This window comes from Benincasa hispida, chromosome 1 (assembly GCF_027475165.1).
Source record: "Benincasa hispida cultivar pf3 chromosome 1, pf3_genome.v1.1, whole genome shotgun sequence".
NCBI classification, from domain to species: domain Eukaryota; kingdom Viridiplantae; phylum Streptophyta; class Magnoliopsida; order Cucurbitales; family Cucurbitaceae; genus Benincasa; species Benincasa hispida.
Window position 1 is genome coordinate 50,526,439 of NC_143478.1, and position 27,893 is coordinate 50,554,331.

Below are 27,893 nucleotides of genomic sequence, written 5' to 3' on the forward strand. Positions count from 1 at the left end.
GTTTTGTTAATTTTCTATTGTTCTTTGGAATACGAAAGCTAGTAAGTATTCATATTATCTATGTATTCATTCTTCTATTGTTCAATTTGTCTGTTTTTTTTGGAGTGTATCTGAGGAATAGGTCGAAGTTAAGACATCGGGTCTTAATAGATTTCTTTTGAAAATTGTGTATGCATCAATTATAAATCAATGTTTACACACGTGTAATAATTGAATGCATGGAAGATTTTCAAATTTTATCTTAATAAAGGTTCTAAATTGATCCACTTATAACAATTTATAAGTTTAATTGAAATAATTATATGTTTCACACGATATTTTTCGAACCAAGTCCAAATGAGGGTGTACACTGGTATAGTTATAAAAATTTAGGGTTTAAATGATAAAATTATTAGTTCAGGATTTGAACTGATATATCCTCTAAAGTTTAAGGATGTAAATTGATAATTTCCCAAATTTAAATGTTTACAAATTAGATTTTGTTTAGGTTAGTGTGTTTGAGACTTCACGTTACTTTTGGTTAAAAATAGGTAAACTAGTAAAAGTTGAATATATAGTAGAAATTGTCTCATTTAATCAAATTTAAGGCCCAATTCGATGAAATTAAAATTTTAATACCAAGATTGATTAAAACGTGACAAGTAAATTGGAACTTTTCCACAACAACAATAATAATTTGGGTCGTTGGTGCTGTGCCCCCGATTATTTATCAGATTGTTTAGCTTAATGTATCCTTTTGTTGTTTTAAGTGGTTTGGAGCTTCCATTGAAAGGATTTATATAGGTTCATCTCTAATTTGTTTATTTCAGATGTGTTTTAAGGGTCCTTTAGGCATATTAATTATGTTCTCGTCTTTTATTATAACTCTTGTGGTTATGTTGGTTTGTTTCTTGACTTCAGATTGCGAAGTTCGTTACTCGATCTAGTAATTCAATATCTTTGAGAAAAAAATAATAATTAAATACATTCCTAATTGGCCAAATTGGGCCAATAGTTAGGTCAAATTTCATTTACAGTTCAATACATTGGATCAAACCATATACTCAAATTTTTAGGGTATTGCATAAATGGGTTGTTGGGCATGGGTTTAATTTCTTCAATTCCTATAATCTCAACCATATGCCTCTAAATGTTTGAGAGCTTTTAGTAGATTTTTTCCATTTGGATTGCTCTGTTGTGTTTGCATCTTTGATTGAGAGTGAAAAATCAACACTAGTGCATCTCATCCTATTGAAGATTGTTGAAGAATACAAGGTATTTGTGCATTATTTTATTTTCCAACAATTATTTTCGAGTGTGTGCCAATTATTTCTAGAAGCGTGTTGCACTAACTTGTTCTTAGAAAAGCTTATTATCTCCGAAAGATCTAGTTTGTTAGTACAAAGTATTTTGTATGACTCAATAAGTGGATAGTATTTATATACTCAATTTGATAAAGAGATTTTAGAGATACTTGTGTGATCGACCAGTACATTGAATATTTAAGTTGTTTAGTATTGTATTTCAGTATAACATATTTGTGATTAGTCTTAAGGAGGCTTCATTTGATAGTGATTAGTCTTAAGGAGGCTCAGTTTTAAAGAAGGTGCTTAAGGAGACTCATATGATAGTGATTTTAAATGTAAGGTATTCATTTATTTATTGCTTAAATTTTCATTATTATCATTCCCAATGCATACATTTTCGTCGGCATAGATGTATTTCCCCGAATTCGTCACCAAAATAGAGCAACGTGTACGTATATGTTTTTACTGACGAAAATATTCATGGATCAAAGTCATTAAAAAAAATCCTTTTTCCTTTTCTCCACTCTCTTTTTTCCCCACTTTTTCTTTCCCCCTTTTTCCTTTTCCCATTTTTCCTTTTCTCCACTTTTTCCATCCCCATCCCCACTCGTCCTTGTCCGCGTTGCCTCCCCTTTTCTCTTCTTTAAACTCTCTATAAGTATTTCTTTGTAAAGTTTTTCCTCTTTTTTAAACTCTCTATAAGTATTTCTTTGTAAAGTGTACCATAGTTTCATATATTTCACTGCAATCATAGATTTCAATGAAGATTTACATTATATTTTTCACCATTTGGTTTTTTTGTTAAATTAAATGAAACAACATAATTTTTATTATTGTTTTTTTCTTTTATGAATTTGTGTTTTCAAAGTCTTAGTTTGACTGTGAGTTTATCTCTTTCTTTGTGTTAATGTGAATTGGAGAGTTGGGTTTTGATGGTCGGAAATTTTTATCTTTCTTTTTTGTTCTTTTTCTTTTGGGAAAGAAATTGAGGAAAAGAGGTGATGAATGTGAATGTATGGGATTTTTGGCTTGGAACTTTGTTGGGCAGAAGTGATTCACATTCTTTTATTATTTTTATTTAGTTTTAATAACTGCAAATATTTATCCATGTCAACTAAGCAGAGAATGTTGTATTGAATCGTTTGATCGTAATGGTTAAGGGGAATTTTGTTTTGGATTTCAAATTAAGGGAAGCTGGGGCTGGTTGAGTAACAAACAAGGGCTTTTCTCTGATTTGAGAAGAACATAAAGTTATAGTGGTTAGTGGGTGGACTTCCAATATGAGATATAAGCCTGAAAATAGGTACATTTCTACCAACAAAAATGTGATATTCTCCTACCATATCAACCTATTGTTTTTTCAACATTATTTATTACCAACCAATCTTTTTAATTTACCTTAACATAAGCTCAAACTTATTTGGTATGTTTTTCATAATACATTTTATGTCATATGCCAAATTGAAAAACATAACTTTTTTCTTTTATTCTTCAAATTTTTGACTTAGTAAATTCAGTAGATAGCAACACAAAGAAGGATATACATACATGAATGTAGTAAATTAACAAAATGGTTATTCATTGGAGCCTAAGTTATTTGAAATCATCACTTTACTATACAACATTTTTACTAGTATCTCCAAATAACAAACATGCCCTCCTAATATGTTAATAATACTTTTCATATTTCTCTAATATTTTCTAATTAAAGATAAATAGATACTAATAAATATGGAGAAAGCTCGATGCAATATTTTTTGGAAAGATACATTATTGTGTTGGTTGTTCTTATTGGATATTTTCCTAAAAAGCTTTACTTTGAGAGTCAAAGGGTTACTTGGACACTTTTTAAAAGCTTTTTAGTTTGGGTTTAGAGAGTCAAATGACCTTATAAAACATTTTTAGGTTGTTTTGAGAGCTAAAGTGTTACTTGGACATTTTGTAGGAGCTTGTAAGTAACACTTGGGAACTTTTTAGGTTGTGTTGAGAGTAAAAGTGTCAATCAGAGACTTTGAAAGAATCTTTTAGGTTGTGTTGAGAAAGTCAAAGTATCACTTTTTAGGAACTTTTGTAGCTTTTTTGTGTTAAAGTAGCACTTGCAAACATTTAGGAAACTTTATAGATTTCAAGTGAGTTTGACAATTTTTAATATGTTTTGAGAGTTAAATTGTTACTTAGGCATGATTATAGGACCTTATAAAGTATCCTTAGGTTTATGGAACAAAGTTTATCCAACTTTTTGCCCTAACTCTTACCGGATTAAAATTTGTTCATTGTATTCAACGATGAATAAGAACTGGATTAAACATAGCGATAGACCTTCGAACAGTTAGGTATGTTATGACAACTTTTAGTTATGGTTAGTAGATTTAGGAACTTAATTTGTATGTTGTATGACTTCCTATAGTTATTCTAGCCACTACAAATATGTGTATTTTAGTGGATTTAGGAACTTAATTTGTTTGTTTTGTAACTATCCTGCAATTATAGTAGTCACTTCAAATGTGTATTTTAGTGGATTTAGGAACTTAATTTGGTTGTTATGTGGCTATCTTGCAGTTATGGTAGCCACTATAGATACTTCACTTCGACACTTTCTATGTATTTGTTGTTACTTTGTTTAAAAGCTGTTTAGGGGGAACTAGTAGCTTCGGGGAAAAGGGGGTGGGGTGGGGGGGGGGGGGGGGGGGGCGTTCGTAGCTTGGGAGAGGAGTCATTTTTGTTTAGCATCTCATTTCGTTTGGCTCCGAGAATGTTAAACTTTATTTATTTATTTATTTTTTTTGTACAGGGGATTTGCAAGAAGCTAGAAATGCTCAAATTTAATTAATTAATTATATATATATATATATTACTTTTATTCATAGAATTTTACAAACGGTATTGAATATTAGTGTTGTTTTTAATATATATGCTTGTTTTTATTATATTTATCCCTAATTGATTTGTTTGAAGATTAAATTTTGTTTGTGCACAATTAAGTATTAGGGAAATAAAATTTTGGTTATTTAACTATTACAAATTATATATAAAATTGTAAACAACTTATGCCGACACAAATAAATTTCGGCAGAAATATGTCTATTGAACTAAGAATTGTTGTTATTTAGAAGTATGCTTCTGTCGACGCAACATATAGTTTGTTGGGAAAACGCATATATCAACATAATATATTGCGTCGACAGAAGTGTATTTATGCCGACCAAAAAAATTTTCTTTAGAAGGTACTTCTCCTGATATGGATATGACGATGATTATACCGACGCAGAAAAATGCGTCGGCATAACTTGTCCCGACTTTACATGACATTTTTTTGCTTGGGAAAAAGTGAAAATTCTTATAGTGATATTAGATAACCTAGCAGCACTACAACAAATATGACTTTTTATAGCATCCATTTATAGAATTGGATCTATTACCGCTGAAAAATAAAAATAAAGTTGCGCTAAAAAAAAAAAACTAGTGCTAAACGGAAATAAAATTGTGATTTGGTGCTTATCTTCTTCCTATTTCCTAAATTTTTATTTCCCTTTCTCACGAGATTATTTTCAGACATCCCTCCAAAAATTTGACTTCTTATCTCCAACAATATCTTCCTTTCTTCTACTTTCTTCGGTTTCACCTCATAATTGCATCTGCCAAAAATTTTGTTCTTCCACAAAATCAAAGTATAAAAAAAAACCCCTTTCCCTCTCTCGATGTCTCTTTTCCTCTCCGTCGACCACCGACCACTGCACAACAAAATGACTACCATTCGCCTAAGATCTTCATTGATGAGTTCTTGGTCTTTTTTCTTTCCTTTCTCAGTTCATCTTTCTCTCTATTTTCAAGCCTTTCTCCCTTAATTATCTCTTCATTTCATACACAGGTCATCGACCACTACATAACACTTCTAGGGTTCATCAGACAGCACTACAATGGCCAAATCTTCTTCCTCCAGTCAATAATTTAACTTGTACGGCATGGGTATGTTGAACCTTTTGTGTTTCTCCCTTGTTTATCATTAATGATCCCCTGATTTATTTTATTATTGATCTTATGATCCAATTAAATGTTGTTGAAAGTGGTGTATTTTTCCCTAAGCACATTTTAGTTGTTTGTTATTCTCTGCTATTTTTAGTGTGTGCCTTAGTTATTTATTTGGCTCCGTTGTACCTTATAAATGTGTGAAATTAATAAGAACTCCTATATTGTGGTTTTTTCTCCCTGACCTAGGGTTTTCCACATAAACTGTGCCTTTTCCCTTTCTTCCCTTTTCTATTTCAATATGGTTTTAGAGCATGGTGAAGAAATCCTACCCGTCGTTGACAAAAACCTATTGCAAGGCTCTCAGCCTATATCGACAGAAAGAGCCAACGATTTAGTCGCTGAAACGAGTGGAGCCACTGCTGAGGACATCCACGCATCTACTATACAGGTGATAGTTGATCGTTACCTCAGGACAACTTTTTCATTTTTTCTAGGTCAGATGACGCAGCAGACCTTCCAACTGCCAACACACCTTGGTCAAACGACACCGTCGCAATAGCAGCTACTGATGGGCAATGCCGATCTGATATGCTTCAGTTTGTAGCAACCATTCCTATCACACCAGCCAATTCTGTCGCGCTAGTTGGATCTGACCGAGCCGGCTCCGTAGCTGACCGTCTCAGCCATTTGCACCAGTCGCATCAGTCGGTTCCCTAGGCCGCTCTAGCCGCTGCGAGATCGACCTCCACAGCGTTGGATCTGCTCGTAACGACCATTGGGCAGCTGTCGATTCCTAGCCTTAATCTACCAAAATCTGGCCATTTTAATCAAATGGACATGGTGATTGGTGGTGCGTTGCTGAGTTGGGGGAGTCATCGTCATTCAACAGTGGGCATCAACCAACTGGTTCGATGACAACCAGCCATGTGCAGCCTACTCCGACCAACCTTGATGCTACTAATTTAGTGGGTCTTTCCCCAATAATGGTTCAACTGCAATTTAATAGTCTTCAACAACAAATTGCAGCACTCAGGGTAGCCCTCAAGATGTCCACAAACCTCTAACCGAACTCGGTGAATCCATAATTATCTTCATATATTCCGATGTACTCAGAAAATTCGGTAAATGCTTTCCCTGCTTTACCTACAACGAATATTTTTTCTGGGTCTGTGGGAAACTCTGCAGAATGTATTATAGGAGAAAAACTGAATAATCAGAATTACTTTTCCTAGTCTCAATCGGTTGAAAATAGGGTTTTAGCTCTAGGGGCATTTTTGTCTTTTCACTGTACTCTAGGTTTCCCTTTTTTCTATTTAAACGTGTAGCCTCTATGTATCTGGTGTATCAAATCTTAATAAGAAAAACTCTATATCGTGGTTTTTTCTCCCTATATTAGGATTTTCCACGTATCCCTGTGTGTCCCCCATTTTCCTTCTCTTTTTATTTTTCATCATGGTATCAGAGCAAAGAGATGAAACTTGCCACCATTCAGGTAAATGAAACAAGAGAATCAAAAGTTTCATCTCGCACCACAACCACGGATATTGCAGCTATCGTACAAACAACCATAGAATGATACTTCCAGACGGTCTTACCTCATCTTTATCAGCTGATTGGAGCAACCACCAGACGGTGGCTACAAAAGCTATGACGTGCTAGATGATCGGAAGCCAAAGGATGGGTGGATCGCAGCTTCGCGTCGGTCCTTCCACGAGCAGTAGCCAGCCGATCGAAGACAGAAGTAATCTGTCCGGCGCCCACCGATTTGAAGCCTTCTGGACTGACTCCAGTCGAGTGCAGACATCTGATCGTCCTTAGCTGTCGCTCAGTTCTAGTGCAGATGTCTGCACATAGATCCAGCCGTTCAGCTTCAGTGCTGCCATTCCAACCGGCCGCGAACTTTTAGACCTGAGTCGTGTTCCTTGCCTAGCCGCACCTGCAGTTTTCTCTATTCCAGCCACGATGCCTCCTTTCTAGCCAAGTGTGGGTAGCGGTTTCAGCCAAGGAATTCTCATGGGTGGAAAATTGGAGATGGGTGAATCGTCTTCGTCATATCCGGAACAGAAACTTGACTATATCTAAGAATAGTTCGCTCAACTTCAACTCTAGATTAAACAGCAGAATGAGTTAGTTCAGCAATAGATGGCTACCCTTGGAGAAGTTCTTGGAGCTACCTCTAATGCCCGATCAGAACTCCCCTCCAGTCTACCAGCTAACTTAGGAAGTCTGGTAACCTCTTTTCTTTCCTTATCTACAAAAAAAATTTATTTTCTAGGGCAATAGGAAATTCTGCTAGCTTTATTGTAGGGGAGAAATTAAATGGTCATAATTACTTTTCTTGGTCTCAATCCATAAAATGGCCCTCGAGGGTCGTCATAAATTCGGATATCTAACGGGCGAGATACCGAAACCGAGACTTGGTGACCCTCAAGAACGTATATGGAAGGGAGAAGACTTTTACTTCTATCTATTCTTAGTTGTACTGCAAATGATAGAATGCTTCCCGACTCTATACTTTATGCAAACAAGTCCATGAATACAAGCAGGGAACAATGGACATTACAGCGTACTTCAACAAGCTCTTTTATCTGGCAGGAAATAGACCTATGTCAATAGATGGTATGAAATTGTCCATGTGGGGGAGTCTTACATTACAAGTCTGAGGAGACTGATCGAGTTTCTGACTTTCTGGCAGGGCTGAATTCTAAGTTTGATGCGGTACGGAGTCGGATACTGGGAACTCGTCCAATAACATCCCTGATGGAAGTTTACTCTGAAGTTCGCCTTGAGGAAGAAAGGTCCAGTGCTATGAATAATACATTGGTTTCGCCAATTGATTCTTTTGCATTTAAAGCGTCAGGTCCTGTCAATGATAAGAAATATGGCAAGCCAACTCTGGTATGTGAACATTGTAAAAAAACTTGGCACACTAAAAACCAATGCTGGAAGCTGCATGGTCGTCCACATAATGGTAAACGATGTCAGTCAAGTTCTGGACGAGCACTGGCAGGTGAATCGGCAACCAGAGGTCCTCATCCTCAGAATCAGGAAACCAATCAGAGTAACTTTAATACAGTGGGTGTAAGTGTGATAGCTCAATCAAGTACTCTTCAATCTTTTTGTCTTGTTAGTATAACTGGTAGCAAGTCGTGGATTCTAGATTTAAGGGCTACATACCACTTAACTGGCTCTTTCGATAGTTTCTTTCATATAATCCAAGTGCTGGGAATGAAAGGATCAGAATCGCTGATGGGTCATTTGTCCCTGTGGCCGGGAAAGGCCGTTTGTCACCCTTTGAGGGTTTGGTTCTTCAAGATGTACTGCATGTGCCTAAAATTTCTTATAATCTATTATCTGTTAGCAAGATTACAAAGGATTTAAGATGTCGAGTTACTTTCTCACCTAATGCTGTTGTTTTTTAGGACCTAAACTCAGGGACGACGATTGGCACTGCCCGAAATGATGGGAGGCTGTATTTCTTTACTGAAGATGCTTCATCTAGGATATGTGATAGGACTAGTTTACTTTCATCTTGTTTTTCTACCTCTGAAACTGATTATATATTATGGCACTATCGTTTTGGACATCCTAGTTTGCATTATATGAAATATTTGTTTCCTCATCTGTTTCGCAATGTTAATCTTTCTAACTTGAATTGTGATGTGTGTATCCAAGTTAAACAACCTTGTGTCTCGCTAAAACCTCAGCTTTATAAGCCTTCCAAACCATTCACCCTCTTTCATAGCGATGTTTGGTGTCCGTCACCTATTACTACCGCCACTGGCAAACAGTGTTTGTAACTTTCATTGATGACTGATAACGAGCAGAAATGTGCGTTATTACAGCGCAAAGTTATAAAATAATGAAGGATTGCGACGATAAAAATATATAAAATTACGTCCAAAAGCATTAAGTTTATAACATTGCGATCGCATGCGTCCATCGCATTAAAAACAGCTAACTTATATATTTTATGCAGAAAATGTGTTGGCGCAAAGCGAAATTGCGATCCAAGGAAATTAACGTCCAAGTGCATCAAGAGATTGCGACTGCAAGGCTATGCGATCATATTCGTTCACGAAAATCTGCTCAAGAAGGTGGTTGCATAGAGCCAACGCATCAAGGTGAAAGATTAATAAATCATGATGGGACAGGAAGCTGATGACGATCGAATCCGAAATTAGTTTACAAACTGTTAACGACATACTATAGCAAGTACACTCAACTTTTTGGTGACAAATATTCAGCGCATCAGATAGAGAATTAATGACATTCCATCAGTGCAATCATTTGAGAGAAAAAGCTCTTCACCCTGAAGCTCTATAAATACTGAAGGCCACCTTCGTTTAAGGAGTTCAGTTCGTTCTATTCGGAGAATTCACCATATAGACGATAGTTAGCCTTGTTCATAGTTTTCATATACTTAGAAGGCGGAAGCAAGTGAAGGGAGAATACACCGAGAGATCGTCCTGGTCAACTTGGAAGAGTGCAGGGAAGCGTCGAAAACATAGAGAGGGCCAACTCTTGCGGAAGCAAGAAAATCTTTTGGGCAGAGTAGAGAAAACTCAGCGTAAAAGCCTTGGGAAGCAAGACATTGCTACCAGGCTCTCCACCCTTATCTTCCATTGTCATTTTGTATTATGAACTTATTTATAAAATGGAAATTTCATCTCTATATCTGTCCATTCTCTTTACATTACGCATGAGTAGCTAAACTGTCGAATGGGTTGAGAAGCACTTAGCTAGCATAACCTGGGATCTTCACTTTATGCGATCATCTTGTATTATGTATGCGTCAATCGTCCTTTAAAGATACTCGTGAGGGTAGTCTAAGGATAGAATCTAGGCTCAGGAGAGTCAGATTATAACCATATAATCAAGAGATAGAAACTTAGGAATAAGTTATGTTTGCTATTAATGCATTGCATGCACTCTAGAGATAGGATATGATTGTATGCGGTCATCTTGTACCTGTGTGCATCATTCATCATCGCATAGGCAAGAAGTAGTGACTTAGGAATAAGCTCTATAGACATCATTGTATACATCACATGTGTCCTAAAACTAGAAGCTATCGCATTTGCATTGGAAAATAAACTATTGTAGCATGTGTGTAGCATGATCGCATAGCTTGAATGCAATCTCAGGAAACGCTTACTAAAGACCTTCTCAACCCGTTCCTCCGCATACTCCATTGTATCTCTCGCATTATTAACTCTTTTCTCAATTCCGCCGTATAAACTTTTTACCTTAAACAACAAACCAACCAACGTATTGAATTATTTGTTACCGCAAAGTAACCAAAAATTACCATCGCATACTATTTCCTTAGTCCCTGTGTTCGACTCTGGGCTTACCAGGCAACTCAGTAGGATTTATACTTGGATCTTGCTGAGATAAATTGCATGCACAACGCATATTCCACCATCACATTCTACACCATTATTTCATCGCATTAACCATGCATCAAGTTTTTGGTGCCGTTGTCGGGACTACGACAATACATTGTGCTCACGGTAATTTTTTGATTTTCTTTGTAGACTCTCCATCTCTGTGCACTTCTTCTCCTTAGGTAAGGGAAGAAGCGGACGTCGTATGAGCAAAGGAAAAAATCCTGAGCCCATTTACAACCCAGAGATTGAGAGAACTTTCCAAAGAAGAAAAGGAGATAGCCGCTAACAACAACAACAAGAGAAAGATCCAAACATGGCGGAGCAACCAGAAAATGGAGCACCAAATGAAAATAATATCATGGCGTATCCCATTCTATTGGGGAATGATCGCAGTAGGCCCATCCGGGACTATGCGTCGCCCAACCTCTATGATTTCTCACCAGGAATCATGAGACCAGCTCTTGACGGATTGAGGTTCGAAATGAAACTGGTGATGCTGCAAATGATTCAAATTTCCGGACAGTTTGGCAGTAGGCATGGCGAGGATCCACACGCCTACCTCCGGAGTTTCATTGAGATCTGCAACACGTTTGTGTTCTCAAACATCTCCGCTGAGGAGGTTTGATTAACATTGTTCCTGTTTTCGTTGTGTGACCAAGCACGAAAATGGGCTTATTCTCTCAAACCAGGGGAGATTACATCATGGGAACAAGTAGTTGAAAAGTTCATGAAGAAGTACTTCCCCCCGACGAAGAATGCCAGAAGAAGGAAGTTGATCACCAATTTAGAACAAGATATTGACGAATCGCTCAGTGACGCTTGAGCGAGGTTTAAGAGAATTGCCCGCATAACGGCTTACCAGATTGCTTACAGATGGAATTTTCTACCACGGACTGAATCCTGCATCGCAGACGGCTGCCAATGCGGCAGTAGCTGGAGGTCTGCTTGATAAAACTTACGATGAGGACAAGAATATACTTGATCGCATTTCTAAAAATCATGAAGATTGGAGGGAAAGTGATCAAAGATTAAGTATCAAAGACAGTACGCAAATAATGGGGCCATCACATCCCTTCAAAACCAAATGACTGCGATGATGAATTTGATACAAGTAATTGCAATCAGTAGCCCAGGAACGCATAGTGGGCAAGTCAATGCAATCAAACAGACGACCACAAGTTGTACTACTGCGGTGAAGGCCATCCAATGGAGGAATGCCCGAGGAACCCACAGTCAGTCTATTTCGTGAAAAATAATCCATTTTTCAATATGTACAACCCCGAGTGGAGGAACCACCCTAACTTCGCATGGAAAAATCAACAACAGAATTTTCAATCAGTGGCACAAAAAGAAGGGCCACCAGGATTTTTCCTACGAACCAATAGTCAAACATAAAATCAAGCCAGCAGTTCACAGGCGCCACAATCTTCATCTTTGGAGGGTTTACTGAAGCAATATATTGAAATGAATGAAACAATTCTTCAGAACCAAGGGACGTCTATCCGCAATCTGGAAATTCAGATAGGACAGATTGTGGTGAACTCAAGAATAGACCGTAGGGGGCATTGCCGAGTTCAACAGAGCTCCCGCGCAACTCGGGGGTACGGGAAAATAGTAATGTCAAGTTGTGACGTTGCGGAGTGGAAAGACTATGGCGGAGGAGAAGAAGAAGCCTAGTCGCACCGCTCCAATTGCAATGGAACCTCAGATCCCTTTGACTCAGGAAGAAACAGAAGAAAAGAAGGCGATGGAACCGAAGATTGCGTCCACCTCGAAGTCGAAAGAACAGGGAACCGTGAACATACAACTGCCACCATTCCCCCAGAGACTCAAAAAAAAAGAAAAATGATGAGGTATGGTATCAACGCTTCATGGACTTGCTGAAACAGTTGCATATTAACATTTCGTTCACTGAGGCGTTTGAACAGATGCCCACGTATGCGAAGTTTCTGAAGAACATGGTGACAAAGAAGAGAAGCACTGGTATGTTCGCAACGGTGGCATTGACGCAAAGTTCAAAATCTATAATTCCACCGAAAATGCGTGACCCTGGAAGTTTCACCATACCCTACTCTATTGGAGGGTCATACATTGGTCAAGCGCTTTGCGATCTCGGAGCCAGCATCAAATTGATTGCCCTATCAATTTTCAAGCAGCTGAATGCGAGGCAGTTGGCACCCACGACGGTGACTCTCTAATTAGCTGGTAGATCCCTTGTGCATCTAGAAGGGAAGGTTTTGGATGTTCTAGTTATGATTGACAAATTTATATTACTAGCCGACTTCATCATCCTGAACTATGAAGCAGACAAAGATGTACCCATCATTCTGGGACGACCATTTTTATCCACTAGTCGTGCTCGGATTGATGTGTACAAGGGAGAGATCACACTGAGCGTGAATGGAAAGAAGCTCAGGTTTGATATTATCCGAGCCATGAAATATCCTGAAGAAGAAGACCTCAATGAATCCGATGATGAACCAAGTTTGAATGAAGAAGAAAAGCCTGAAGATGAAAATGAAGATAAGGATGCGAATGCATCCATAGTAGTCTGCAACATAATGACAAAAAAAACGACCAAAGAAGTTGCACCTAAAGAAGACAAGCCGACAGCGAGTGAAGAAAGAAAAACAACAAAGCCATCCTTGGAACAACCACCAACAATAGAGGTGAAAACCCTCTCAAACCACCTGAAGTATGTATTTCTGGGGCAGAATGAAATGCTACCTGTAATAATTTCCTCTGAACTTAATGAAGATCAAGAGGTTGCACTGCTAAGCGTCATGAGAAAGTATATAAAAGCAATTGGCTGGACGTTAGCAGACATTAGAGGAATCAGCCTCACATACTGCATGCATAGAATTCATCTCGAGGACAATCACAAAAGATCGATCGAACATCAACGCAGACTCAACCCTACGAAGAAGGAGGTCGTGAAGAAGGAAATAATCAAGTGGTTGGACGTGGGCATTATCTATCCAATAGCCTATGGCACATGAGTCAGCCTCGAGCAATGTGTGCCGAAGAAAGGAGGGATGACGGTAATCCCCAATGCAAATAATAAACTAATACCAATGAAGACCATCACTGGATGGCAGATTTGCATGGACTACCGCAAACTAAATGCGGTAACAAAGAAGGATCATTTCCCTTTGCCTTTTATCGATCAAATGCTAGACAGCCTAGTTGGAAATGATTTCTACTACTTCTTGGATGGATATGCCGGTTATAACCAAATCATGATTGCTCCCGAAGATCAAGAGAAAACCACATTCACCTGCCCTTATGAAACATTTGTGTTTCGACGCATGCTGTTTCGCCTATGCAATGCGCCGAACACTTTCCAAAGGTGTATGATGGTCATCTTTTCGGAATATCTTGAAGACTCTGTAGAAATTTTCATGGAAGACTTCTCAATTTTCATGGACTACTTCTCGGTGTATGGGCAAACATACGAAGTCTGTTTCAACAATTTAGAGAAGATATTGAAAATATGTGAAGAGACGAACCTCGTGCTTAATTGGGAGAAATGTCACTTCATGGTGAAGGAAGGTATTATGCTGGGACACAAAGTCTCCAAGGATGGGCTGAAGGTGGACAAGGCAAAGATTGAGGCGATTGAAAAGCTTCCACCTCCAGCAAATGTGAAAGCTATCAGGAGCTTCTTGGGACATGCTAGCTTTTATAGTTGCTTTGTGAAAGACTTTTCAAAGATTGCACAACCACTTAGTGCATTGTTGGAGGTAGAAAGAAAGTTTGACTTTGATGATCAATGCCGCAACGCATTTATGATACTGAAGAATGCATTAACAACCGCACTTGTGTTGATCGCACCGGATTGGACACAACCCTTTAAATTAATGTGAGATGCAAACGGTTATGCGATGGGAGCAGTACTGGCACAAAAGAGGAAAACAATGCTACACCCCATTGCAAATGCGAGTACAACTTTGAATCCTGCTCAAACAAACCACAGAAAAAGAATTGCTTGCAGTGATATTTGCGTTGGAAAAATTCAGAGCTTATTTGTTGGAAACTAAAGTGTTCATTCACACTGACCATTCGGCAATAAAATATTTGATGACAAAGAAAGATGCGAAACCGAGATTGATTAGATGGGTTCTCTTCCTCTAGGAATTCGATATGGAAATCATTGATCGCAAGGAGACGGTGAACTAGATTGTGGACCATTTATCCAGATTAGAAAATCTAGAAGTTGACCACAACCAGTCAAAGGTGAACACAACTTTCCCAGACGAGCAACTATTGAAAATTGAAGATTTACCATGGTATGGGGACGTGGTCAATTTTCTGGTGTGCGAACAATTTCCTGAAGACTATACAGCCACCAAAAGAGGTGGCTCAGACATGAATGAAAATCATATTATTGGGACGAGGCAAATCTCTATAAGAGGGGATCAGACCAGATTTTGCATCTATGCATACCAGATGCTGCTCACCAACGCATATTATCACAATGTCATGACTCGCCATATGGAGGGCACTTTGGAGGCCAACGCACAGCAGAAAAGGTATTACAGAGTGGGTATTTTTGGCCAACATTATTCAAGGATGCAAGAGACTATGCGATGAAATGCGACCGGTGACAACGCATGGGAAACATTTCATGGAAGCATACGATGCCCATGAACATCACTGTCTGGGGCCTAGACTTCATGGGACCATTTCCACCATCAAATGGTCACAAATACATCCTGTTAGCCGCCGACTACGTTTCTAAATAGGTAGAAGCGGTATCGTGCATCACAAGCGATGCGGCGGCAGTCTCCAAGTTCTTGAAGAAAAATATCTTCACTCGTTTTGGCACTCCACGTGCCATAATAAGTAATGAAGGCTCCCACTTTGTTAATCACATCGTCAACAAGTTGCTGCTCAAATATAATATCCTTCATAAAGTGGCCACCGCATAGCACCCACAGAAAAATGGTCAAGCTGAAGTGTCCAACCGAGAAATCAAGCTGATATTAGAGAAGGTGGTAAAACCTTCACGAAAATATTGGGCAATGAAGTTGGACGATGCCCGTGGGCATACAGAACCGCCTAGAAGACACCTATAGGCATGTCCTCGTATGCGCTGGTGTTCGGAAAGGCATGTCATCTACCACTTGAGTTAGAGCATAAAGCAATGTGGGCGGTTAAAAAGCTTAATTTCGACTTGAAGGCGGCAAGGGAAGCAAGGAAACTTCAGTTGGTTGAGCTTGATGAATGGAGAACGAAAGCTTATGAGAATGCCAAAATTTACAAAGAGCGCGAAAAAGGTTGGCAAGGGAAGCAAGAATCTCCATGTCGAACAAAAGGTCTTACTTTTCAATTTGCAGCTATGGCTCTTTCCCGGAAAATTAAAGTCATGCTAGTCTGGACCCTTTATAATCAAAGAAGTATTCCCGCATGGTGCGATCGAACTGACTAATGAGGAAGGGACCGGCACATTTAAGGTTAACGGGCAAAGAGTCAAGATATATTGCGGAGGTGATTTTCATCGGGAGAAGACCTCTGTAGACCTGAGAAATCCTGAATGAAGAAAAATCGAGTGGCCCCTGCGTTGTTATGCGACAGAACCTCATCAAGGGCACAAGTCTTTTGGAATATCCTTTTTCCTATCAATGATTCATGAACTTTCATTACCCTTTTATTTGTTATTGTATATTTGTCTTTGCATCTTTAAAAAAAAAATTGTTTTTATTTTTTTATTTGACCATCTCAATGTTTTCTTTGCAACAATCGTGGTGAACGATTGTGGAGGAGCTGCACGAAAGATGCAACTAGCTTATTCCGCCACTGTAATCGAAGAGAGCAGTTCGCCACAAAGAAGGATGTGTTCATAAATAATGCGGGTGACAGAGCAAATTTGGGGGTTATATCTTTCCTTGACTTTGTTATTCCAAATTTTGCTCTCTCGTATCACATTTTAACTTTGATAATTTTATCATCGCATCCTCTTTAGTCGGCGCAATCATTACACATTGATTAATCTAGTAGGTCACCGCATTATTTCTCTTTGCCAATTATCATTTCAATGATGAAACACATGCCCCTATTTTTTCGTATATACTAGAGTCAACTTAATTTTAGGACAGTTAACTCATGAAATATTTCTAGAAGTTAGTGGTCCACCAGCTTTCTTTCAAACTAATTTTTACGTAATTTCCTAAGAGCATCGCATGACTTCTTTCAATCTTTCAGCAATGAAGACATTGTTGCGTTTAAATTTGGGGGTGCGGTATTCATTTTCACCCTTGCTATTTTTAGGCTCTACAAAAAACAAAATCATAACGTTGCGATCGGATCCTACTCGTAGTTAGATGTCCGCATGAAACACGTGGGGGCAAGCCAAAACGAAGGTAGAAATCGTGATCAACGCATTAATAAAATGATCGCAACTCCACTGCCAAATGGGCATGAGTTTAGACTGAGAAAGAACGCCTTGCTCGTAGTTGGATGTCCGCATGACACACATGGGGGAAAGCCAAAACAAAGGCTAGGTACTTGGATCAGCGCAAGGTCTTAGAAAAAATATCTAAAATACGCAAGGATAAAAAACATTTGAAAATATCCCAGTAGAAAGTTTTTTATATGAAATAAATCATGCGATGCCCTGAAAATTAGGAAAGTATTTTTGAAGGTTAAACTTGCGGTCCCTTAATTTTTGAAATATTTTAAGAAGAGACCTGATAAGAATTAAGGAGATTTCGATAGATAGGATTTGAATAAGGCATCCTTGAGAAATCTAGGAAAGAAGAAGGCGGTCAACTTTCTAGAGAAAATCTTTAGCTTATGCTTGAGGACAAGCATTGTTTTAAATTTAGGGGTGTGATAACGGACAGAAATGCATGTTATTTCAGTGCAAAGTTATAAAATAATGAAAGATTGCGATGGTAAAAATATATAAAGTTGCGTCCAAAAGCATTAAGTTTATAACATTGTGATCACATGCGTCCTTTGCATTAAAAATAGCTAACTTATATATTTTGTGCAGAAAATGCGTTGGCGCAAAGAGGAATTGTGATCCAAGGAAATTAGCGTCCGAGCACATTAAGAGATTGCAACCGCAAGGCTATGCGTTCGCGAAAATCTGCTCAAGAAGGTGGCCGCATAGAGCCGACGCATCAAGGTGAAAGCTTAATAAATCACGATGGAATAGAAAGCTGATGACGGTCGAATATGAAATTAGTTGACAAGCCGTTAATGACATACTGTTGCAAGTACACTCAACTTTTCGGTGACAAATATTCAGCGCATTAGACAGAGAATTAATGACATCCCATCAGTGAAATTATTCGAGAGAAAATGCTCTTCACCCTGAAGCTTTATAAATACTAAAGGCCACCTTCGTTTAAGGAGTTTAGTTCGTTCTGTTCGGAGAATTCACCATATAGACGATAGTTAACCTTGTTCATAATTTCATATACTTAGAAGGCGGAAGCGAGTGAAGGGAGAATACGTTGAGAGATTGTCTTGGTTAACTTGGAAGAGTGTCGAGAAGCGTCGAAAACAGAGAGAGGGCCAATTGTTGCGGAAGCAAGAATATCTTTTGGGCAGGGTAGAGAAAACTCAGTGTAAAAGCCTTGGAAAGCAAGACATTGCTACCAGGCTCTCCATCCTTATCTTCCATTGTCATTAATATTTTAAACTTATTTATAAAATTGAAATTGTATCTCTATATCTGTCCACTCTCTTTACATTACGCATGAGTAGCTAAATTGTCGAATGGGTTGAGAAGCACTTAGCTAGCATAACCTGGGATCTTCACTTTATGCGATCATCTTGTATTATGTATGCATCATTCGTTCTTTAGAGATACTCGAGAGGGTAGTCTAAAGATAGAATCTAGGCTTGGAAAAGTCAGATTAGAATCTAGGCTCGGAAGAGTCAGATTAGAACCGCATAATCAAGAGATAGAAGCTTAGGAATAAGTTCTGTTTGCTATTAACGCATCGCATGCACCCTAGAGATAGGATATGATTGTATGTGGTCATCTTGTACCTGTGTGCATCATTCATCATTGTATAGGCAAGAAGTAGAGACTTAGGAATAAGCTCTATAGACATCATCGAATACATCGCATGCGTCCTAAAACTAGAAGCTATCGAATTTGCATTAGAAAATGAACTGTTGTTGCATGTGTGTAGCATGATCGCATAACTTGAACGCAATCTCAGGAAACGCTAGTCATCCACATACTCATTGTATCTCTCGCATTATTAACTCTTTTCTCAATTTCGTTGCATAAACCTTTTACCTTAAACAACAAACCAACCAACGCATTGAATTATTTGTTACCGCAAAGTAACCAAAAATTACCATCGCATACTATTTCCTTAGTCCCTGTGTTCGACCCTGAGCTTATCAGGCAACTTAGTAGGATTTATACTTAGATCTTGCTGAGAAAACTTGCATACACAACACATATTCCACCATCGCATTCTACACCATTATTTCATCGCATTAACCATGCATCAATGACCACACTAGACTAACTTGGGTTTTTCTTCTTACTAATAAGTCTGAAGCCACGTCAGTTTTCAAACATTTCTACAGTTCTGTAGAAACCCATTCAATGCAAAAATTGTTATCCTTCAAAGTGACAATGGTCGGGAGTTTTTTTAATAATTCCTTTAGGGAATTCTTAGTCTCTAAAGGAATTGTCCATCAGAGTTCGTATGCGTATACTCTTCAACAAAATGGAGTAGCCAAACGAAAAAACCATCATCTTATCGAAGTTGCTCGGTCTCTTATGTAGTCAACTTCTCTTCCGTTCTATTTGTGGGGAGATGTTGTTCTAACAACAGCTCATTTGATAAACTGAATGCCTTCCTGGGTCTTAAAATTCCAAACCCCCTTAGACTGTTTCAAAGAGTCCTATCTTGATAACCGACTTATCTTTGATGTTTCGCTTCAGGTTTTGGGGTGTGTTATGTTCGTCCATACCCATGGTCCTAGTTGAACCAAGTTTACCTCCCTTGCTTAGAAATGTGTCTTTGTGGGATACCCTCTTCATCAACGTGGGTATAAATGTTACCATCCTTCCTCCAAGAAATATTTTGTCTTTAGATGTGACCTTCCTTGAAGATCAACCCTTCTTTCCCATTAGTCCTCTTCAGGGGGAGAGTACTAGTGAAGAGATTAATTGGGGTCCGAGTCTGTCAGTCTTACCTAAACCTATTCCTGACATAAGTATCAACAAACCCATTCTGCCTATCGAACAAGTCCCATGGATCACGTACTATAGGAGGAATCTTAGGAAGGAAATAACGCCACCTGTTACTTCTCCGGCTCTAGTCCATAAGTCAGAACGGGTGTCAGTTCTAGGTACTAGTAATCTTATCCCTGATAATGGTAACATTTATGTTGAAAATGATGTGAGTAAAGATAGAGAAGAAAATGACAACACCAATGACTGTACTGAGAATGTGATTGATACAAGTGATGGTAGTTATGAAAAGCCTGTTCCAGCAGAGAACATTGTTAAAGGTGGAGGAGATCCCTTAGAAGATAAGACACATGAGTAGGAGGCTAAATGCAGTGGGGAGTCAGAGGAAAAGAAAGACCATGATGCCTCCCTTGACCTTCCTATATCCTTAAGGAAAGGTACGAGATCTTGCACAAAGTATCCACGACAGAGTTACTAATCTTATAGCAACTTGTCTTCTGTGTTCAAAGCCCTTACTACGAGCATTGACACAGTTACTATATTGAGCAGTATACATGCAGTGATAGAGATTCCCGAATGGAAAGCTGTATTCATGGAGGAAATAGGGGCGCTTGAGAGAAACAACACTTGAGACCAGGTTACCCTTCCAAAGGGGCACAAGGAAGTTGGGTGCAAGTGGGTGTTCACCATTAAATATAGGCCTGATGGAACGATTGATAGGTACAAGGCCGGATTGGTTGCCAGAGGCTTCAATCAGACCTTGTCCCCAGTAGCAAAGGAATAGATTACTCCAAGACTTTCTCCCCAATAACAAAGTTAAACACAGATTGTGTTCTTCTCTCTGTTGCGGTTAATAAAGACTGGTCTCTCCACCAGTTTGATGTGAAGAATGCCTTTCTTAATGGAGAATTAGAAGAAGAAGTTTACATGAGTCCTCCTCCAGGGTTCGAGAAACAGTTCAATCATCGACTATGTAAACTGAAGAAGTTCTCGTATGGGTTGAAACAGTCTCCGAGAGCTTGGTTTGTTAGATTCACTACCTTTGTAAAGTCACAATGGTACAATCAGAGACACTCAGATCACACCCTCTTTACAAAGAAATCAGTCCGGGAAAATTGCAGTTATGATTGTGTATGTAGATGATATTGTCATTTCAGGTGACGATGCTTCAGAATTGACAGATTGAAGAGGAAAATGGTTGAGGAATTTGAAATCAAGGATCTCAAAAAATTGAGGTACTTTCTCGAAATGGAAGTGGCCCGGTTGAAAGAAGGGATTTTGGTTTCTCAACAAAAATATACTCTGGATTTACTTAAGGAGACAGGTATGACAGGCTGTAAACCAGTGGACAATTCTATGGAAGTTAATGCTAAACTCAGTAACTTGAGTAACAGTGTTGTGGTTAACAAGGAAATATATCAGTGGCTTGTTGGGAAACTAATCTATCTCTCCCATATCAGACCAGATATTGTGTATGCGGTCAGTGTAGTTAGTCAGTTCATGCAGTCTCCTTATGAAGAACATATGAGAGCAGTGGAGCACATCTTGAGGTATTTAAAAACCTCTCCGGGCAAAGGGTTGATGTTCAGAAAGTCCGACAGACGGCACATCAAGGCATACATGGATGCTGATTGGGCAGGCTTTAAGGTAGATAGAAAGTTGACCTTTAGATACTGTACCTGATGGGGTTTGTGCCCTAAAGTTTCGTGTCCTGTAGTTTGTAAACACATTTTGTATGAACACTTGTGATTTATAATATATGATATTTATTTCACTTCTTGACTTTGCACATTTAAATGTTTTATTTGCTTTACCACAAACCAATAAACTTAAAATCCCCGGTTGTCTTTATGTAACTTAAGCATGCATATAGTGACATACAAGTAGATCATGTCTTAAGTGATAACCAAAATGGTCTGTAGTATATGAATAAAGGAAACCTTATCCTGGTAACACTACGGAGGCGTCCCAGTTTGGGAATAGTTACAAGTGTTGTGACGTGTAGGGGACATGCGAGCGGGGGCATCCCATACAAAGAGTTTGTATAAGATCTGACCACGAAGTGTTAATGTCTCGTTATATAACTCCATTCATAACAAAGACTTCACTTCACTGGGATGACCATAGGTAACGTGACCTCAATCCTGAGTGAGTTGGGAACTCTTTCCATTGAGGGCGGTCATTTGATTTACATGGGTGCGAGTGGCCAGAGCGCCAACTCAAACCTACCACTTGGGGATTCGTTTGATTTGAGAGCTGGAAACTCAACTTCACAAGATAGAGTTCACTTTTTCGCCGAAGCAGGGGTAAGTAGATAGATTGCTCCCTTAAGGGGTGATCCTGAGGCTTGAATGATGTGGCGCCACACACCTTCTCTTGGCCCGAGAGGTGTTCACACATAGTAGGACTATGTTGTATTGTTAATTAGAGGGATTGGTGGTACTTAAGGAGTAAGATGTAATTACAGGGGCAAAATGGTAAATTGGCCTAACTATACGTACGAGCATCTGTGAAGGGTCATTGTACTGATGTTTGGTAATATCCAATGGGCATTGAAATATATCTATGGTAAGAAGAGTTCAGCTATCGGTCTTTAGTGGAATGCTTGGCAGTTAACAGATAGTAAATATCGTGGCTAAAGAGTTTAGTCAGTTATTCACGTACTGTTGGAGCTTCGAGCCATAGGTTCATAAGATCCCCTCGATAGCTTGTATACAAGTTGAGAATCAGTTTTTTGGTCAGTTTGAAATGTTCAAATTGACAAGAGGGAATTCGATTATATATGATATAATTGAACTAGTTAATTATATATGATATAATTGACTTTATGTATGAGATACATTAATTTGGAGGAAATTGGATATAAATATGATTTATATCTAGTGGAGGAAAATTACTATGGTTAATATATGATATTAAGCCATAGATTATGAATATAATAAGATTACATTTATTATTTATTAATTGGACAGTTATGGGAATTGACCGACATCTCTTCTGTTTTCGTAACGGATGAGTTAGATAAGAATCACTTTGAGACGCTTAAATAACTCACAGTGTGTTAAGCATAAGAGATAGCATTTATGTGTGTCATCGCTTAGTAAAATCAGAGCCTATACGATAGTGCTAAACGATCACTTAATGCTTACACCCGCGCGCGCCTTCTGCTAAACAATCGCTTAACGCTTACACCCGCTCGTGCGTTGTACTAAACAATCGCTTATCTTTCACTAAACGATCGTTTAGTGCCCGAGCTTTACTAAATGATCGTATAGACGATCACTTAGCTTTTCCTACACGATCATTTAGACGATCACTTACCTTTTCCTACATGATCGTATACTTCACCTAAAAGATCAAACATTTTGTCTATACGATAGACGAGTCTTTCTCCCACTTGCTTGGTCGTTGTATACAATCTCTTTACATCCTCCCCTCTACCAAATCCGAACAAAGCCCACCCTTTGGATTCTCACTCCAAGAATACTGAGGGCTCTGAGTGGTTGTATCGTCCCCATTTCTTTCTGTTCGTGTGGAGATTGTTCGTGGTAGACGATTGGGTGTTGCTGAATGATAGCTTGCCGTTCCAGCGAAAGTGAGATTTACTATGAAGAAGAGTCTTCAACTGGTATGATCTCTTGGTATCTTATTTATTGATTATTTAAGCATGCTAGTTATTTAGCTTTACAATGCATATCTATATGTTTGAATGTATATGTGGAAATTCTGTCACAATGAATTGGAAAGATTCACTTCCATTCATAGATACTCTTGAATAAAAGTTCATTCAGTACCGTCGTGTGGGGTAACCTTGTTACATGGAGAAGTAAGAAACAAGGAGTTGTTGTCAGGAGTGCCGAAGCTGAATACAGGGCCATGAGTCTGTGGATATGTGAGGAAATTTGGCTGGAAAAGGTCCTAAGTGATCTTAATCAAGGTCATGACGATCCAATGAAATTCTACTATGATAACAAAGCTGCAATAAGTATCACGAACAACCCAGTACAACATGACAAAATAAAGCATGTGGATATTGATAGGCATTTCATTAAGGAGAGACTTGACAGTGGCAATACTTGTATTCTCTATATTCCTTCTAGTCAACAGATTGCAGATGTTCTTACAAAAGGGCTTCCCAGACAGATATTTGACTCATGTATTGGCAAGTTGGACCTTATTGATATCTACGCCTAACTTGAAGGGAGTGTTGAAAATAGGGTTTTAGCTCTAGGGGCATTTTTGTCTTTTCACTGTACTTTAGGGTTTCCCTTTTTTCTATTTAAATGTGAAGTCTCTATGTATCTGATGTATCAAATCTTAATAAGAAAAACTCTATATCGTGATTTTTTTCTCCCTGTATTAGGATTTTCCATGTATCCTTGTGTGTGCCCTATTTTCCTTCTCTTTCTATTTTTCATCACAATCATTTAAGATGGTCCTTGAAAGGCATCACAAATTTGCGTATCTAACAGGTTAGATATCGAGACCAAGGCTAGGTGATCCTCAAGAGCGTGTTTGGAAAGGACGCAGACTATGTGTAGGTCCTGTTTATCACAATCTTAGAGATAAGCTCTGTTTGTCAACCTGCATTGCATGCACTCTAGAGATAGGTATGATATTATGTGGTCGCTTTATTTGTGTGTGTGTCATTTTGTCATTGCATAAATAAGAATAGTGGCCTATGTGTAGGTCCTATAGACTTATCGCATATATCGCATGTGTTCTAGCATTAGAAGTCGTAGCATTCGCGTCGAGAGATGGTTTACTATTGTATGTGTGTTGCATGATCACATAGCATGAACGCATCCTAGGAAGTGTTAGATGAAACTCTTCTCAACCCGTTCACCGCATACTCATTGCATTTTCTATATTATCAACTCTTTTCAAAACTCCGTTGCATTTGTTTATTTTTATTACCGTAAACAACAAACCAAATAATTATTGAGTTATCGGTTACCGCAAAGTCTTTCTGAGAAATTATCATCGCATACCGTTTTCCCAAGTCCCTGAGTTTGACCCTGGACTTACCAGGAAATTCAGTGGGGTTTACACTTGGATTCCACTGAGAAAACTTGAGTGCTCAATGTAATTCCATCACTGCATTTTATCCATTATTCCACCTCATAAAATAACACATCAAGTTTTTGACACCGTTGCCGGGGACTTCGACTAATCAGTGTGCTAATGGTAATTTTTCTGATTTCTTTGCAGACTCTCAATCTCTGGCAAACTATGACCCGGAGATTGAGAGAACATTTTGACGCAGACTAAGAGATAACCGCGAACATCAAGACAGAACCCCAAGAATGGCAGAGCAACCGGAAGTAAGGGCCACAAACGTGAACAATATAATGGCCAACCCCATCCTTCTGGCGAATGATTGCAATAGACCCATTCGGGACTATGCGTCGCCCAATCTTTATGATTTCTCTCCCGGAATCATGAGGCCAGCGTTAGACGAATCAAGGTTTGAAATAAAGTCGGTAATATTGTAGATGATCCAGGCTGCTGGGTAGTTTGGAGAGAGGTGTGGCGAAGACCCGCACGCCCACATCCGGAGCTTCATAGAAATCTGCAACACTTTTGTGTTCCCGAATATCTCTACCGAAGAAGTTCGACTAACTCTGTTTCCATTTTCTCTATGTAATCAGGCAAGAAAATGGGCGTATTCCCTCGAGCCCAGAGAGATCACTTCGTGGGAATAGGTGGTGGAAATGTTTATGAAGAAGTATTTCCCACCAACCGAGAATCCAGGAGAAGGAAATTAATAACAAATTTTGAACAAGAAGATGACGAATCGCTCAGCGATGCTTGGGCGAGGTTCAAGCGTCTGGTAAGAGACTGTCCACATAATGGCTTACCAGACTGCTTGCAGATGGAGACTTTTTACCAAGGACTGAATCCCTCTTTACAGACTGCTGCCAATGCGGTAGCCGCTGCTGGTCTGCTAGACAAAACATATGAGGAGGCTAAGAACATCCTTGATCGCATCTTTAAAAATCACGAGGATTGGAGAGAGAGTGATCGGAGATTGAGCATAAAAGATAATGACGCAAACAATGGGGCCATCGCATCCCTGCAAAACCAAATGACTGCGATGATGAGTTTAATACAAGGTATCACAATTAATAACACGAGAGCGAAGAAAAGGAGGTCAGCGCAATTGCTCAAACGACCGCAAGTTGTGTCATTTGTGAAAACGCTCATTCGATGGAAGAATGGCCGGTCAGTATGCTTCATAAAAAATAATCCCTATTCCAAATACATACAACCCCGAGTGGAGAAACCATCCAAATTTTACGTGGAAGAATTAGCAACAAAACTTCCAACCAACGGCGTAGAGAAAAAGAACCACCCAGATTTTTTCCGCAAACAAACGGTCCAACGCATAGCCAAGCTAGCAGCTCACAAACACCGCAATCTTCATCCTTAGAGAGCTTGTTGAAGCAGTACATTGATAAGAACGAATCAGTGCTTCAGAATCAAGCAACATCCAATCGAAAACTCATAATTCAACTAGGACAAATTTTGTGCGAGCTGAAAAATAGACCACAAGGAGCGTTACGAGCTCAACTGAGTTTCCTCGCAATGTTGAGGGTATCGGGAAGTCCCTTGACTATTGGATGAATACTTGAACTTTATGTGGAGACATAAAGGTGGATCAAGTTCGAGTAAATAGTCAAAATGATCAATAGTACATGGATAAGGTTGGGTACCTTATTCTGGTAATACTATTGGATACGGCCTGCTCTGTAGTTGTTGTAAGGAGTTGTAAAGTGCTACAAACGAAGTGATCCTAATTTGTTCATGTTGGACATGAGGAGTGAGGGTGTCCTTGTGCAAAAGAATTTGTAAGATCGGTGTTGGGATAGTTTTAGGAACGGTTTGTCTTATTTATTATTTAAGACGGATGGGGTTGAACATGAAATCATGCGTTAGACATGGCTTATACATTTGCACCCATGCGTCTGAGGTTATGCGTCAGAATAATGATGCGTTAATCTTAGCATGCAATGACCACGCGTTCCTATCACAAGTTTTCTTACGCTTGCGCCAAGTATAACACAAACGTAAGTTTCTCGGGTAATCCAAGGTCGAACATGGGGACTTGTCACTCAATAATATTTGTGAAGTGATGCGTTTGAGGCGATAAATAAGAATAAAAATAAAGCGAAGAAGGTTTTAAATGACTTACACACTACTCTTACTCCTAACTAAACAAATTGAGCAATAGAAGACTTGCAATGAGAATAAGTAGAAACACAACAACCATTAATGCATAGTAATATTTACTATCTTAAATCGCCCGAGTAATCCCAGCTCGTTGCACTAACGCATCACACCTCTCGGTGGTCAGCCGCATGACTATATCTCTATAGTGCATGGTTGCATTGAGCATAAGAGTGTGCCTATCTCGAGGAACAATGCGAACCTTGCTTAGTACGTTCCATCTCTTACCTTATCAGGCAGTTAGACGCGGCTATTTAACTTATAAACAAGCAATGCAACATCCCATAGACAAGCGTTCGTTCAAAACAATTCAAGCTTATGCATTTACTTATTCGAATGCGGCGTTGAACCTAGTTACGCTTTTCGTTTTGGCTTACCCCCACGTGTGTCATGCGGGCATCCAACTTCGGTTGCATTCCATATTCAACTCAACTCATGTCTTGCTTAATTTGGCTTTGCCAGACAGAGGGTTGCGCTGATGTGTCGATCCTGGCGATTTACCTTCGTTTTGGCTTGCCCCCACGGGTATCATGCGGACATCCAACTACGGGTAAATGCCTTTCACAACTCAACTCTTATCAACATGGATTTCCCCATTGCGATGACAGAGGAGTTGTTATTTTCAAAAGTTTTTTTTTATGGAAATGACCACAATGTGATGAACGTAATTCTTCGAGACCACTGCCACCCCCAAACTTAGAGGGTGGCAGCGTTCTCACTGCAAGCTGAAAACAAACTTAATAGGAATGTGATACCAAGTGTTTGAGTAAGGGTTTGCACACAATAAAACTATAGACTTTCATAATTTGAAGAAGTTATTAAAAGTAAATAGCGCCTTGTAAT

The 27,893-nt window shown here is 39.0% G+C and overlaps 1 long non-coding RNA gene and 1 other non-coding gene across 3 annotated transcripts in view; one reads left to right on the forward strand and one right to left on the reverse strand.

Moving 5' to 3' along the window:
- The first annotated feature begins 4,795 nt into the window (after positions 1-4,795).
- The window catches only part of LOC120089417 (uncharacterized), a 37,671-nt gene continuing 14,573 nt past the window's right edge, over positions 4,796-27,893 (forward strand). The window contains exons 1-4 of one of the 2 annotated variants that reach the window (XR_005485185.2): positions 4,817-5,070; positions 5,155-5,252; positions 9,235-16,523; positions 17,646-23,448. This is a non-coding gene — a long non-coding RNA (uncharacterized LOC120089417). Of the gene's footprint in view, positions 5,071-5,154; positions 6,665-9,234; positions 16,524-17,645; positions 23,449-27,893 lie in introns of those variants that run through there. The other variant, XR_016527385.1, reaches the window with a different exon arrangement.
- Positions 25,573-25,679, reverse strand: LOC120070369 (small nucleolar RNA R71). Its single transcript, XR_005479865.1, has one exon. It is a non-coding gene; the product is annotated as a small nucleolar RNA R71 (small nucleolar RNA).